Raw genomic sequence first — 13,758 nt, forward strand, 5'->3', positions numbered from 1 at the left:
TAGACTCCTCTGATGAGATGGATGCAGAATAGACAAAATGAAAGCCGGAGAAAGGGGGGAATGGATAAGGCCGCAGGAAACTCAATTGCTGCACGTGGGAGAGGTACGTCATCTGGTGACGTCGCATGTTCAACATTTGTCACCCACTTTTAGGGTTTTTCCCGACATTTGCGGCCACTTGTGTCTCATACTAAATTACTTGTCTCAGACTCATCTACGGCACTTTGGGGGTTTTTAAACGTTAGTGAGAATCACCCTGTATAGGCCAATGGCCTTTACTTTTCGAATACGCCATCGTATTTCTTACACAATTAATACAATTTGTTTTTGACATTGAATGGTGATATTTGTCCTCGACCTTCAAGAAAGTGCCTTGAGAAAGGTGGAGAGACAAGCCGACGGCCGACAGCAGACCGCGCCTAGCGTGGGATGCCGGAGGCGGCGTGGTCGGCTGCTGACAGATGACGCCCAGTTCCTGTTGCCGGCCGCGCCCCCTCGCCAGCACGTGCAAGAGGTTATTCGCTACATGGCGACGCTCAACGGCCGCCGCGTCCCCCTCCGGTAGCCCGCATTTTTCCTTCGGAGAGAAACGCGGACGGGTCTCGAACCCCTGACTGTCAGCTCCTGGGCTCGCGCCGTGGCCTCTTTGTTCGGCGCTGGCCGACGCGCGTCGCTTCGCGCCGTCCCAGGCTCCCAAGAGAAAGCTGCCCCCACTCCGCGAAAGTACTGTGCGACAAGGCAAAGTGACATCTCCCAGCATGCTGAAACCACAGTTTTAATTATTCCATATAAACAGATGCACCACATCGCTATTTCCCGCCTCCAACGTGGCATGGGGCGCCCGCAGGTTTTTATATCAGGGGGGAAAAACGTTTTCCCCGTGCATGTTATTTACCAATTTTGAGGAGATTGTTTTCTGCTCATCATTTTCTCCTACTGTTTTATACAGAGCACGTTTAGTACCTTGCCGATGTCATAAACGAAAAAAATCTAACAACGTATTTATAGTAAAACCTGGCTTAACATTCCCAGATTTTTAGTTTCCCTCCATTTACGTTATTTTATGTTCATCCCGTCGTAAGTCCTACTCTCTCAATTGTTTTCCTGTCATTAAAAATTTCGTATGGATAGCATTTTGCGCTTTTGAACCGCTACCAACAGCTTTAACATCAATTTTCCGGTCGATTGATGCGGAAATTACATCGTGTTCCCGCTCCTGCAACCCGTGGGATAATCAGTAACATAGAGCTGTACAGTTTGTTCCAGAAGATAAATCATTTTGGGCTCAGGAGAAATATAGGTGGCATTTCCAGGAGCACTTTCAAAATTTTTCCGCAATGTTTCGTCACCTGACTAAACTCTACATTGCAATAAATCATCAAAAATAGCGTTCGAATTTGTTTCTCCTCTTGAATACAAGTCATATATTGCAGAAAACAATACGCAAAAAACAACTGATTTCAGCTTAGCAACACTAGTTTGTACTAACTTCGCAAAATTTTCGTTGATGAATTCTACACTCTTAAGCCTAGTTTACACGACGACATTGGGTATCGCCTCACGCTGCGTGGAATGAGCTGCACGCAAATGGTTTCATATCTGACTGTCGACACGGCGAAACCAGTTTCAGTTTCGTCGTTTTGTGGGTTCCTTACTCGTGTCTAGGCTTAAGAGTGTAGAATTCATCAACGAAAATTTTGCGAAGTTAGTACAAACTAGAGTTGCTAAGCTGAAATCAGTTGTTTTTTGCATATTGTTTTCTGCAATATATGACTTGTATTCAAGAGGAGAAACAAATTCGAACGCTGTTTTTGATTATTTATTGCAATGCAGAGTTTAGTCAGGTGACGAAACAATGCGGAAAAATTTTGAAAGTGCTCCTAGAAATGCCACCTATATTTCAAATGTTGAAAACTTCACTCGCTGCTGACAACACTGTCACTCCGTACTAATCAGCTGTGCTCCATGACAGCACATTGTAGAGTTGTCCATGTGCAAATGTGTTGCTTGTGTGCAGTAGTGATTATGAACTTAATTTAATGGAGGATGCTGTTACTCAATATGTGCCATCCACTCTTAGCTCGGATAGATTGGTATTAGTCCCAGTAACGACGAAGGACTGCTTCTGCCAACAAATACCGTTCAGCAGCCACACATCCGAACGAATATGAAAAGATATATAACACAATATGCTGATTTAAATTAGCGCCTGACAGTTCTTTAACCATTATTTAGATTTTGAAATAGCATGCTTTTGTGGAGTGTACTTTGTCATTCACTGCTTTGTTGCGAATATAGCCATTTGAGGTTAATGAAGATGTGCTTACCTAGTAACGTGCGAACAGGGAAGGTCACTTTTCCGTTCCTGCGAAGGAAACATCTGTGAGGCGGAGCTCTCACCATGTGTAGCCTTCTTAAATACGACCGCACATGTAGTACTTTCGTCACGTAATAGATTGGCAGCTGCATTTCATCTTATTATAGTTCATTAGCAACAGCGGAAGTGTATTGACATTTTAATACTCCTGTCCTTATGAGTTACGCATTGTTCACAAGTGCCAAAATTCAAAATATTTTGACTATAGAAATGTAAATTTAACTATGCGTTTTTAGCTCGTTTGGGTACGGTTTTGTATAATTTATCGACGATTATGTTATTTTTAAGATTTTACTTCACGTTTTACATGTTTGTTTTTAGCGTCGGTTTATGACAGATGGTTCAGATGGCTCTGAGCACTATGGGACTCAACATCTATGGTCATCAGTCCCCTAGAACTTAGAACTACTTAAACCTAACTAACCTAAGGACAGCACACAACACCCAGCCATCACGAGGCAGAGAAAATCCCTGACCCCGCCGGGAATCGAACCCGGGAACCCGGGCATGGGAAGCGAGAACGCTACCGCACGACCACGAGATGCGGGCGGTTTATGACACAACAACCCATTCTTCAATGTCGAGCAAAACGAACACTGCACATGTCACTAAGAAAAATGCAACAAAATTCTTCAAGAATGTATATGTACGTCCTTAGAACTAGTTGACGGTTTGTCTGCTTACCGTCATTGTCGCGTGACCTACTGTTGTTAACTTGTATTAGATACTGTTAGTGAGACAAAAATATCTACATTTTGTATTGATATTGTACTAAACGTAATGTCCATTATGTCGATATTCGTATGCCCATATATTAGATTAGTTTTTGAAATTAAAGAAAAATATCAAAGTGCACCCTCCAGTTGTTTCAGCAAATGTTGAATTATTTTCTAACTACAAGCACATGTTGTCCGTCAACAGACATTCCCTTACTTTCGACACCATACGCACGCTATCATACACTGCAACAGTGCTTTCGTACATCTTTAAAGAATGACATTTCATAAAGAAAACGTGGCAGTTTCAAATTAATTATTCTTTTCGTAAAAAGGCTAATGAAAGTGAAGGTATTTCAAGACGGGATACAGACTGAAAATTACGATGAAGGAAAACAACGAAATTGGCATGGTGGCCGTCTATAGGGCCTGAACTATTTCGAAGAATTGGTGAATGTCTTTGTAGGGAAAGGTCTGACTGAGGAAACTAAGACCTACGAACGATGCCAATCAAAAGCCGAGGAGCCTACAACGGCGGAAATGGATGACGTTCTAAGACAAATAAAGAACAATAAAGCTCCAAGAATCGATGGCATGGCACCAGAAGTTTTGAAATAATGTGGAGAAGCATGCAGAAAAGCAATGTATAGAACCATTCTGCAATTCTGGAAAAATGAAAAGATATCCAAGGAATGGCAACAAGCAGTAATATGTCCAATATCCATGAAAATAAAAAGAACAAGGTGAGAGAATTACAGGGATATATCATTTTATGTAGCGCATACAAGATCTTTGCTCGCGTACTTTTGCAAAGGCTCTTCCCGTACATAGACGAAAACCTTCAAAAGCGTCCGGCTGGATTTCGGAAAGGCATGTTAACGAAGGACCAAATAGTCATTCGCAGACAAACACGATAATGGAAAAGATGTGGGAATTTGATTAGAAGAAAGAAATCCTGTTATAAGAGTACAAAAAAGCCTACGTTAGTGTTCACACAGAAAGCATATGAAGGATAATAGAAGAATTCGGTGTGCCTTCGAAACTAATCAGACTAACCAGAATGCGCATTGTGAAAACTAAACGTAAAGTAAGGGTTGAAGACAGGGCGAGGTGTAAATATAGGTGGCCAAGTGAAACTCTGAGCATTTGCGATGATATTGTCGTTACAAAGGAAGAGGAATATGAACAACTAAACCGATATTATAGATGGCACGAAAAGTGCGTCTGAGGATCAATCAAGGTGAAACAGAGTGTATGACTGTAACAACAAACAATGAAGAGGAAACGGACGTATCACAGGCAATAAAAGGGAGGTAATTTAAAAAGAGAAAGACATATCTAGAAAGTACTATCATGGCGAACAATAATATGAAGGGGGAGATAATGAACCGGGTAACATCCGCTGGTAAATGTGTATTCTCAATGAGCAAACTTATCACCAGCAAACCACTATCAAGAGCAACAAAATTCCTCATCTAGAAGACAAGTGTGCGACCGTTATTAATGTAGGTGGCTGAAACGGGGACATTGAGGCAGCAGATGGAGAGAAAAATTATGACCTGGGAAAGCAAGGTGTTAAGAAAAATCTTTGGACCTGTGTCAGAAAATGGAATTTTTACAAAGAGGAAAGAAACACAGAAATCCACAAGCTCTTTAATGAATCTGATGATGTGATAGCTGTAATAAAGATCAGAAAGGCTGAATGGCTGGGACGTGTACTGACAAGAGCAGAAAGGATGGTGAAGGCAGCGCTATAAGGGAATCCGCAAGGACCGAAACCCCTTGGTAAACCAAAAATGAGGTGCATGGATGGAATCACGAACGACCTGCAGATCCTGGGAGCGACAGAGACCAATACAAGGGGCAATGAACCAACTTTAGTTCGTGTGTGGCCAACTTAGTACTAAGTAGTATCTCTTCCGTAATTTCGCTTCCAGTCTCCTACACAGTTTTTATGAATGATAAATTTTCAGGTATTGTAGGACATAAAAATACTGGCCCTGAGGCTAAAGGTCGTTTTTCAAATTCTTAAATCACATGAATTCTCACTGGGAGCAGCTGCCCCGTTCTCCTCCTCCTCCGCCCCCCCCCCTTCCCCCCACCACGACAGCCCCCTGCGGGCGCTGCTGAATGTGGTTATGAATCAGATCAGTAATTTTGAAATAAAGTTCACTATAGCCGACATATTCGACACGAGAGAACAGCGACTGCATCGATATTTAAAACAATCCTAGCATGTAGTTTATTTTTCTGACCCGGTTACATATTTTTTAAAAATATTTGACTAGCTTTGATCTCCCTGGATCATATTCAGATCTATATAGTTGTGTCAGCAACGTGTCGTGTCTGCATCAGAACAACACATCAGAATACCGTAATCAGAATACAGTATTCTGACGTTGTTGTTCTGAGGTAGACACATGTTGCTGACGCAACTACATAGATCTGTAGTTAATCCAGGGAGATCGAAACTCGTTATGTATTAGAAAAAAAACAACTTGGGCTGAAAACTAAACGATGTCTTAAAATTGTTTTAAATGTAAATAAAGTTATTAGTCACGATTACGTACAGGATACGTTACGCACACAGTTGATATAAGGTAACACACAGAAAAAATTTTACTACTATATTCGAAGACAGATAGCCCATACGTGTTCCTTCCCTTTGGTTACCTGACGGCTGTGGCGTCAGAAAGAGTATCCTGTCACAAAGAGGGCCCTGTACTAGACGAGATAAGCCCTACGGAAAAGAAGTTACAGCGGCGCATCCCACAGATCTTAATAATAATAATTCATCTACGGATTCCTTGCTTTTGTCTTCCTCTTTCCGAAGACAGAGACAATGAACAGACAGTCCAGTACGTCATTCAAACAGATAAGACCCATTCGCCAACTAGTCTGCTATTAGCAATAATGTAATACCAAGGAGTCTATTTTCCGCCATTAAGTACAAGCTCACGAGATACGACGCTTGTGTACATATTAATATTTGTAAGAAATTATAAATATCCATTATCATAGCTGCGAGGAAAGCCAAATAATAAAATGTAATAATTAAAATTCACTCGGCGTCTTCTTTCATTATTAATCCACATTAAGAGCTTTGTTCTCAGATCGTTACAGTGGACTATGTAAACTTGTTCATATTTTACTTGTACCAAGCCGGAGTAAGGAATGCTACATAGCCATCAAAAATAAAAGGGATAGAATTAAAAGAACACTGTAAAAAAAAAAGGAAAAAAAGCAATATGATACAATCCATCAATAATAATAATAATAAACACCTATAAAAGATTGTGCATGATCGGCAAACGATTGAACACATCCGACATTACCCAACGATGTGGCAGAATGGGTAAACATTGGACTGGCTTTCGGGAGGAATTGGGCCCAAAAAGCCTGCCAGCTCTCCTGATTTTTCAAAACACTTTCAAGAAACTCCAGTTACTACAGTATGCCGAGTCAAGTTCACCAGCCATCTCTCTTGATATTGCAGGATAAGCAACAGGAGTAATTGACTTCACCTGATAACAAGAGCATTGTTTCCGTTTTGTACTCAAGTAGGCATGAATTAGCAATCAGAACGCCAGTAGAATCACGATAAATATTACAGGCGAAAACGAATGAAGAAGAGCAGAAGAGTTTTGGTAAGGCAGGTAGATTGTTATCAACGTCCCACCTTCAAAAATGAGAACACTTAGCTTGGACACGATGCACGTATTGGAATTGTATAAATAAGTACAAGCTAACGTAATGAAATAGGCAAAAGCAGAGTCAGGTATAATAGTACGATTCAGAAACTTCAGAATCAACAGAGTGTGGACTGTCTCTTCAAAGGAGAATGTGTGGAGGGTTTAAAAAAAATTATATAAATGTAAAAGTTAGTTAGTACAAAATCGTTAATCTCCGAAAGTTCTTCACTGATTCCTTTGAAATTTTCACACCACGTTGCATTCGAATGTATATATAAAGCAGACCAGCACATTGTTGTGTATACTATTTTTGTTAAAAAATATTTATAAAGAGAAAGAATATGTATGGGAGAAACAATTTGTCTTCTGGTTTAAATGCCCCACTATGGTAGTTAAAACCGGCTGCGATGAAGGAAAGAAAACCGCACATTTTTACAGCATAGCTTTTTCTTCTTCGCAATTGGGTTTAACAAAAAACTTGTACGTTGTTGTTTAAAAAAACTGGAGTCTTTGTCCGTCTGAATGTTTAATGGAGTGTCGTTCCAAATTTGAAGTAAATCCGGCCACTAACTTGTCAGGACTTCTGCTAACAACATTTCACTGTTATATATTATGTTATTTAAGAACATATAACGCCTATATTCGTCCAAATGTTTATTTGAGTAAAATGTAAAAATTTGAAGCAAAGTAATCATGTACTTTTCGAGATTTTTGGGAACAACATTTGCCCTTTATTTATTACATATTTATTAATATATTATTTATATTTAAAACTGTTATATAAAAACACTCACGTATTTTAAACAGCAATGTATAGCTTTTCTGTTAAAGCCGACTGCAACGAGAAAACGTTAAGCTGTAAAAACGTGTGGTTTTCTTTTCTTTGTCGCAGACAGTTTTAACGACGATAGCGGGGCACTTAAGCCAGAAAATAAATTGTTTCTCCCATACATAATCTTTCTCATTATAAATATTTTTAAACATAAATTGTATACACAACAATGTGCTGCTCTGCTTTCTTCTCCACAGACAGTTTTCGCAGAAAACAGGAAAGTTGTATTTCTGGCTTATCGACTCATGATTAGAATTCTACTACGGAACCTGAATTTGCTATAACAATAAAAAATACGCTCAAGGTCAGAGGGGGGGGGGGGGGAGAAGAGGAGATGGACAGAGGGGTTGGAGGCAATGGGCACAAAAAGCAGCAAGGGACGAGATGGGGGGAGAGGGGGAAGGAGAAAATTGATAGAAAGGGGGGGGAGGAAGAGGAAATGGACAAAGAGAGGGGGAGCAGGAGAGGGACAGTGGCAGGAGACTATGACTTATATCCAATCCCCATACATATTAGAAGCGTGTGTTTACTCTTTCCTTTCTTTTCCATTTGACCAAACTGAGCCACAGTAGTACGTGGCCGGGTACAGCTAGTTATAAGTAAAAAATAAACATTGAAATAAAAAACCGGCCGTCTATAAGGGGGCCGTGAAAAGTCAATAACAACTTCTACAGTGAGATCTTTCAAAGAATTTGAAATAGTTCTGAGCCAATGAAAAATCGTTTAGCGGGTGGAAAGTCTCCACGCAATCACTCGTGGGTCAGATTTAGTGATATTCACTTACTGCAGGAATCGCTTTCAAACTGCTGATAAACTTTGTATTTCAGGAGAGACTGTAGCGTTTATAAATGTAAGAGAGTGCGATAGTGGTGGACCGAAACGGGAGTGTAGCTGCGAAGTGTGTTCAGTAGGCTCGCTCGGTACGAACGTAACCCGCGGAATGCAAATATTCGAGTTCAGCTAGTTGCGCGACAAACAATTTTGCCAGGAAATTTCATTGCAGCGAACACTACACTGTAAACTCAGAGATCCTTCCTTAGGTGAAGTAACATTTAAAGTTAGCGGCTTACGAATGCGCATAATTATGTCATTTAGTTGCACAGAAACATAATTAGAAAATCATAAAATATTTCCACTGAGACGATATTATGTGGGAGCTACACATCAGAATAGTGTGTAGTTCCGATACAAACACGACAGGTTGCTGACGCAACTATGTAACCCTGACGAGGATCCAGGGACATCGAAACTGATCATATTGGAAAAAAAACGCGTTTGGAGATGAAAAATAAACGCTATATTAAAAGAATTATCAGTACAGTTGCTGAATTCTGTTGGACGAATATATCGCCTGTAGTGATACTTTGATCGTTCTGCTATATTTTATTTTTCTGCTGTTAAACTTTGCCTGGTTTTGTACTGCTTCCCTATTTGCTTTTTAGCGACGTGTGGTAATTCCTGGCTAGAGTGCATTGCAAAGACAATGATAAAAATAGGTATATTGTTATTACGTCGCGTGTTTATCACTGGCCGAACCGTAGTTCCGCAGCTCACAAGCATCGCCTACCGCCTCTGGGAGACGCACATGAATGCAGGGCCTTGTGAATGTAACTTAAGCCCTTGTCTGTGCTGTAATTACGCCGATATGTTTTGCATCAGAAGGCTTACATCAAATTCGTATGATAAACAGTTATTTTACTAAATTCTACCTACATTTTACCACAGGTTGGAAAAATTAAATTTTGTTTCATTTCAACAGGTTTGATGTTGGCTAACGTTACAAACTAGTTATTTGTGAAATACAATAAAAATTATTGCGAACTAAACATTGCACTAAAAGACACAATACACACTCTCTCCATGATAACAGGAAAGACTTACTGGAGAAGTGCTGATGGGTAATACTGAGCCGCGCGGGATTAGCCGAGCGGTCTGCGGCGCTGCAGTTATGGACTGTGTGGCTGGTCCCGGCGGAGGTTCGAGTTCTTCCTCGGGCATGGATGTGTGTGTTTGTCCTTAGGATAATTTAGGTTAAGTAGTGTGTAAGCTTAGGGACTGATGACCTTAGCAGTTAAGTCCCATAAGATTTCACACACATTTGTACATGTCTGGTAATACTGAGTGATACACAAAAAGGAGAAAAACATAAAAGCGAATTTTTCTAGATTCCAAAAAGTTTCAAGAAAACCAGTAATATTTTACAGATAAGAAATATACCAATACCAGTTACTTTAAGAGACTTGGATTGAAATTACCGATGTTAGAAAGTTACGCACAGCAGACATTGTCCTCCACTGCACATGTAGTATACCCGCTGCAGCTCTCAATAATGTTCTCAACTGTTTGCTGTATTGTCTTACAAAAAAAGCGTACGCCCAACAGGTCACTGATTTGACTCGTCTTTCGGAAGTCTGTGGTACATACTTATCAAATAGATGGTGCAAGCCATTTCAGAGCGAAAAATCCGTTAAAATCAATGTACAGTAAGGGGGGCAATCGCTCTCAAGTGAGCGCCTGATTCTTTTCGAAGCAGTTTTAAACTTCTACAACTCGCCTAAAAATAGGCACAATGCGGCTCTCTTAGTTTCGCTTTAAAGAGAAATGATTATGCCACGAGAGTTCCGACATTCGTGGCGAGAGTTTATTTTCTGCTGTACGTATTCAACAGTTGACCATAAGTGGCATCATATCTAGGTTACACGTTATTCAATCCCAGTGAATCAGCTGAGGCATTTTCTGCTACAACTTTAACTGAAATGTGTTGGCACCTAGATACAGCGAATCAAACATTTTAAATACTTTTTTATTCGTTTAAAACTCTCATATGTGTACTAAATTTCCGTTAAATTTAAAGGAAGTCTCGTGATTTTAGAATACAAGTATATCTCATGAAAGTGTAGTATGTAAGACTTGCTGACTGATTTGAAGTGCCAATATAGACCAAAGTTAAGTTGTTTTTCTATTGATTATTGTATAGCACGAAAAATACAACGATATTTTCCATATTTTATCATGAAAAAGTCGTTAAGACTAAAAGTAATGTTTTCAGACCTTAATGAAACAAAACTATATTTTTATTAAACAAATAAATTTTGAAATGAATATGGACTATTCGCTCTAAAGAATTTGTGATAAGTTGTTATAAAAGTTAGCTGTGTATCGTATAAAGTCATAATGTTAAAAAAAAAGCTATACTGTATTTTCTCCTCAATTTGGTCCTGCGGAACTTGACGTGTAAATAAATAAAAACCAACGTTTCGGCCACATTTACAGTGGCCTTCTTCTGTCATAATTATACCCTTCTACTGTCATTTGTAGACCCAGAAGAAGGCCGTCTCTAATGACCTCGTTGTCGACGGGACGTTAAACACTAACCACCACCACCACCCAGAAGAAGGCCACTGTACCCATGGCCTAAACGTTGGTTTCTCCAGCATAGCACTTTTTTTTTACATTATAACGCGATATGATGTTTAGAAAACTTTTATGTCAACTGACTCTGGCCGCGGAAGCCTACGCAGTTACACATTTATAAGTTTTCTACTTAATCTAGGGTCCCGTGTTAGTTTCGCGGAGAAAATAATTTTGAAAACATCTAAATAATTTTGTAACACTTAGATCAGGGCTGTCAAAATATTTATTTTGCGATTTATCTTGACAATAATGCGATGGCTTGAAAGAAAAGTTATCTCAGAGAAATCGGACCGTTTCTGAAATTTCCGTTGCAATTTTATCCGGTCTGTTGCTGTCTTGCCCTTATTATTTTCTACTGTGAGAACATCAACATTCAGTGCCCTTGAAACTATTCTTAAACGACTATTAGTAACTTACGAAACTCTTTGGAACAGGGATTTACAAACCACAGTACTATACTTGTTGGATTTTAGATGATAAATGCACGAACGACTACGATACAGAGTAGACTTGGTTTCATTACGTAAGTTTTCAATTTAAGTTAAAATCAGTGTATCTTCCCTGTTCTTTTCACCTATGGCTCAAAATTTTTCATAGATGTCTTCCTTATCTTTGTGTTTATTTTTACAAAACATCCTTTGCGCAACATTTTTGGCCAGCCTCAAATTTCTTCGAACTGATTTTTTTAAACCATTTTTGGCAAAACATAACATTGTCCGGAATTTCTTCTTCTTCTTCTTCTTCTTCTTCACAGCCTCTTTCTTCCATTTTCATTTCTAAAATTTACGTTGCGCTCCAATAGGTTGCTTCTCATTATCACTCTCTGTACTGGGTGTATTATCACAATCAGTCCCATATTTATTTCTTACAGTATCTATTAGCTTCCAATGAGATGGTCTCAACAAAAATTTCACGTCACTAATAAATAAGTTTCAGCGCATGAAACACAGGTTCGAGCAGCATCGAATCTGTTTGTCTACCCTATAGCAGTCTGTGAAACAACGACGTAGTCCGGCACAGCAGGCAAAATGTTTCTGGAGGTCGTTGTATCTATGGGGGAGTAATATTTTGTCAACAGAAAGACTTGTAAATACATATTCAATACTTGATTCAATAAATGCACGAAACGGGAAAACGACTTATTACAGGGAACGCCTCAATTATTATTTTCACGTGCTCCAAGAGTGGAAGCTGCGAGTCTGTTGGATTAAAAAAAAGTTAGAAGAAACTCGATATCTTTAAAATGTCGCGATGTACGAGAACAAATTAGAATCAGAATTACAAATACCAAGGACTATTGCACACAGCACGAATTTCGAAAGAGCGTGCAAGCAAAACCGACAGGCTCGGGCCCAAAGCCAGCGCATACAACTCCCAGTGATACAGACAACGTAGGGGCGCTCGGACGATTCACGCAGTACCTGAGATGTCAAAGTGATGTGTGGATTGATGTGAATTGGAGAGTGCATTAACGGTGGATGCAGACGGACTGAACCCACACTTGCCATACCCAATATGACAGCGGAGCCAGAAATTGAATTTGCACCGAGACAAACAATATTTCAGAACCTTTAGTCAGTTTCAACATGTTGTTGTGAGTGGTCTTAAGGCCGAAGATTGAAGATTAATCCCTCCCTTCTCAACAACTTACTCCCTCATGTAACCGCAGTCTGGTTTCTGTACAAACTGTGAATAACGTTTGTCGCTTACTCTGCTACCTTCATAATCTCACAGACTGTAGTCCAATCGAATCTCGGTAAAGCTTTCTTTAAATCTACAAATGCTACAAACGTCTTCAGCATATCTTCTAAGGTAAATCGTGAGGACAGTATTGGCCAGTGTGTTACTACAATTTGCTGTACCCAAACTGATCTATCCAAATGTCGGATTTCAGGAGTCTTTCTATTCTTCTCTAAGTACTTAGTGTCACTGTGTTGTAACAATGACACATCTGTAGAATTAGGAGTGTTACTTTCTTCTTTAAGTCTCATGATATTTCACCTGTCTCATATATCTTGGATATCAGATGGAGTAGTTTTCTCAGGGCTGAATCTCCCAGCAATTTTGAGGTGAGGTCGTATATTCCAGATGCCTTGTTTCAAGTCTTTCAGTGCTCCGCCAAATTCATCTCACAGTATCATATCTTGTATCTTATCTTCATCTGCTTCCTCTAACTCTCCCATAATATGAATACACTCTGAAAATTTGTTTCTTTGTATAGCCCTTCTGTATATTTCATCCACTTTTCAGCGGTCTTTCTTTGCTTAACATTGGCTTGCCATCTGAGATCTTGATATTCGTACAGCTGCTTCTGTATTCTGCAAATGTTCCTTTAAATTTTCTGTAGGGGGCGTCTGTCTTTCCCACAGTCATGCATATCTCTACAGCTTTTTATATCTCCTCTTTGCATTCCTGCTCTGCCATTTCCTAGACATCGGCATTCCCATCTCTCAGCTTCATTTACTGTGTTTTTATATTTTCTCCTTTCGTTAATTAAATTTATCTCATGTGTTATTCAAAAATATCAACTCAGCTCGTGTTTTTGCCTAGTGCCTCCTCTGCTGACTTTACTATACCATTTCTCACAACTAGCATTTCGTCCTCTATTGTGTTCCTCTCCCCTCTTTCAGTTAATAGTTCCGTTGTGCTCCCTTTGAAACTCACAACTTCTGGTGATTTCAAATTGTCTGGGTTCTATCTCCTTAATTTTTTCTTTTCTGCAATTTT

This window comes from Schistocerca americana, chromosome 3 (assembly GCF_021461395.2).
Source record: "Schistocerca americana isolate TAMUIC-IGC-003095 chromosome 3, iqSchAmer2.1, whole genome shotgun sequence".
NCBI lineage: Eukaryota > Metazoa > Arthropoda > Insecta > Orthoptera > Acrididae > Schistocerca > Schistocerca americana.